Consider the following 3,298-nt stretch of genomic DNA (forward strand, 5'->3'; position numbering starts at 1 on the left):
CGCTAGGCCTGGACTCCGCTGCAGGGCTTTTGTCAACGGCGAGGTAAGGCTTCTTATTTTTCTTCGGAGCAGCGAGAGGTTCGCGCTGAAGGAGAAAATAATGAGCTCCTGACGATTGAACCGCGCTTATATAAGGACGTGTGCATCCTGCGCGCGGGTTCAAACGTCATTGGTCTGTACTTTGTACAGACGTTAACCAATAGGCTTCAGTCATGGAGTAAACAGGAGTTTCCCCCATAGCGTCAGCTAACTGACGCAATGCGAAGTGAACCGTATTGAAAGGGAACTCGCTGTTCCTTTACTTGCAAATGAGCTTCTGCTTTCCTCTCATTTACTGTTATCTATACCAAAAACATACACAGTTTTTAATAGGACAGTCACCATACTACATTGTTCATAATTAATGTGCGCTAATGAATGATGTAAAGAAGATTTAAAATAGAAATTATGACCTAACTGTGGTCTTTGGACGGTTGTGGGCGGGGCCTGCGCAAAGTGACGTCAGTTTGCTCAGAAAACACCAACAGCTTGTCACATGAGATTGAATAGTGTATAGTGTATAAGTAGATTGCTTCCGGTTCTGTATGATTTATGCTAACATGGTGCTGTTTTCATACATGAAGCCTTTAGGAGCTACCAAAGACGAGAATGTTCAATGTCCAGTGGATATGCTTGTTAACATCTTAAACCTAAGTAAAAGAAAATGTACTAACTTTTTTATACTTTATAGCTTTTGACGAAGGCATTTTCTTCCCACATACAGTAAATTCATAATACTACAAATAACAATAATAAGCTACGATAGCACCGTTGTCTGGTTTGGTCACATGACCTACGACTTATACTCAACTCAACTTTATTTATATAGCACCACTAAAAACAACGATTATAAAACGGGCAGTTCTGGTTCTTCATTCTGATTGGTTGAAACGCATTCTAAGCACGGTTCAGACCACATTACATAAGTATCACTGCGCCACACTGCATGAAAAGTGGGATTTTCGTCCCCGTAAGCGCCTGTAGGCTCCCGAAAATCTCCCGAATTTTCGGCAGCTTTCCTCAATTTACCAGCAGCGAGCTTCGCGTTTGTCTGTGTCACAAATTGTCATAAACGAACCATGACGTAGGTGGAGAGCCCCGCGCGGGTGCGATGCCTCTAATTAGCATATGAATAGCAGCGAAACCTCTGCCGGCCAGTTAGAGCGTCTCTGGCCTAATTAGCATGTGAATAGCAGCAAAACTAGAGTAACGGCCCACTTGAATGTAATCACTCAGTATTGGCTGAAGCCACAACTTTTAAACAAGTAAAATCCCCCGTGAATGGTTGGCAGATGACTTCAAGCCAATCACAAGGGATTTTTCTTGTTTAAAAGTAGTGGCTTCAGCCAATACCGAGTGAGTAAATTCAAGTCGGGCCGTTACTCTAAAGAGGGGGGTTATTGGGCACCCTGGCTCATTATAAATGTAAACCCCAATAATAATAATAATAATAAATAATTTATGTTATCATTTTTTATATATTAATGTCATTGTGCTATGTACTACATTATTCACAACATCAAGGAATATAAGAGAAAACACAGAGGTTTATTTATAAACACACAGCTGTTTATTCAAAGAAAGAGCTTTATTTATAAACACACAACTATGTACAAAGCAGCATAATGTCTCTTATATTGTACTCCAAACACGTCAAAAAGTGCCTAAGATGTTCGGGAAAGATCCCTAAAAATCTTTTTCAAAGTGTTGAAAAAAAACCTCAAAAACGTTGTAAAAAAGTCACTTTTTCACGCGTATATGGTGAGTTGCCCGGTACTTTGGTATCGCCTCTAATCTGGATTGCAGCGTGGCACAGAGCTCGGAGAGTTCCAGGCTGCGAGAGGGCGGTGGCCGCACAATCCATCCAGACACCCCGCCAACAATGCCGTATTCCTCATCAGATATGAGATCTATGGTGGCGCACTTCCAAATGTCCATCTCATCCTCAGCCAACACACTTCGTCTCGCTTCCAGCAACTGTAATACAATCAATAAGGACAATAAGTGACCTGAAAAATACTCACATTGACAAAAAACTGATCTAATATAATAAATCTTACCATTTTTCTTCTGGATCGACTCCGAGCTAAACTTTTCGCATTTTCCGCCTGCGATGCGAGTTCAGGTTGTTTGTATCTGAAACTCCGGCGTACCGACTCATAACACGTCTTACGGGCAGCTGGAAAACAATTAAATGAGACTGGTATTAATAAAAAGAGTCACGGTATAATTAAACAAGAAATGAGGAAAAACATTAGAAGTTATACTTACAAACAATGTCGTCATTCTCAGCAGTAAATCTGGACTTGCTGAAATAGCCCCAAGCAAATCGGAGGTCACGGCTTTGTTATGAGGCCACGTTAGTCTGTGAAAACAAAATGTGTGGGTTTAAGCTCGGATCTATTAACGTATCTATTTCCTTATACAAGAATAAAAACATTGTGCACCCGTCTGCTCTTCTTGGAGAGTTACAAACACAAAACCAAACGTCTGTTACGCTTGTCGACACTGCTGTGTGAGCCGTGACCATGACCTCGCACATGATTGGACGAAGGCGAGAAGCCTGTCGGGCTCCTCCAATCACATGCGAGGTTATTGATATAAGGAAAATCTTGTGAGACGTGTGCGCATGCGTATGATATAAACAACAAACGCGATGTGCCGGAAGCTCTGTGTGAAATCAACACAGTGTGCTGTCAGTTGAAAGATGTAAGTCCCAAGACTGAAGAAACGACCTCGGCGCTTCTGTAAACATTGCAACACTGAAGTGTGTCATACACAGTATTTTGACCACAGAAAGCGCTATTTAAAAAATGGAGTTTGGGAGAAAAAAATCCAAAAGGGCTACGTCAGATAACGTACAGAGCCTGCTGCTACCCAGTCATGAATCCGCTGTGAGTGATGTCCCGTCATGTGTAAAGACCCGGAAGATAACTTTACTGGAGTTAGAGAGATTGGTGAAAGTGAAATGCACTCCGAGGACCCAGAAAAAGAAGTGATTGAAGAATTTGAAGAAACGCACCCAGCGAATTTCAGTTCAGACAACGGTGAGCATAAATACATATTTTTTATATAAGCTTGGCTTGCTTTACGTATGTTATCATTTTAAACAATACTAAAACATATCAACAAGTAAAGTAAAATAAAATCAACAAGTTAAACAAAAACGTTGGAGTTAAATGTGGTTGATTATCACTGTTGTTGTTATTTTAATAGTAAATTATAATTGAATAGGAATATCGCGTTATAATGCATAACG

At 40.7% G+C, this 3,298-nt stretch overlaps 1 long non-coding RNA gene across 1 annotated transcript; it reads right to left on the bottom strand.

Moving 5' to 3' along the window:
• Positions 1-1,608: 1,608 nt before the first annotated feature.
• Positions 1,609-2,409, bottom strand: LOC135749369 (uncharacterized). The gene is made up of 3 exons (XR_010532348.2): positions 2,311-2,409; positions 2,100-2,218; positions 1,609-2,016 (listed from the first exon to the last, which is right to left on the bottom strand). It is a non-coding gene; the product is annotated as an uncharacterized lncRNA (long non-coding RNA).
• Between the last annotated feature and the right edge of the window lie 889 nt (positions 2,410-3,298).

This window comes from Paramisgurnus dabryanus, chromosome 16 (genome assembly GCF_030506205.2).
Source record: "Paramisgurnus dabryanus chromosome 16, PD_genome_1.1, whole genome shotgun sequence".
NCBI classification, from domain to species: domain Eukaryota; kingdom Metazoa; phylum Chordata; class Actinopteri; order Cypriniformes; family Cobitidae; genus Paramisgurnus; species Paramisgurnus dabryanus.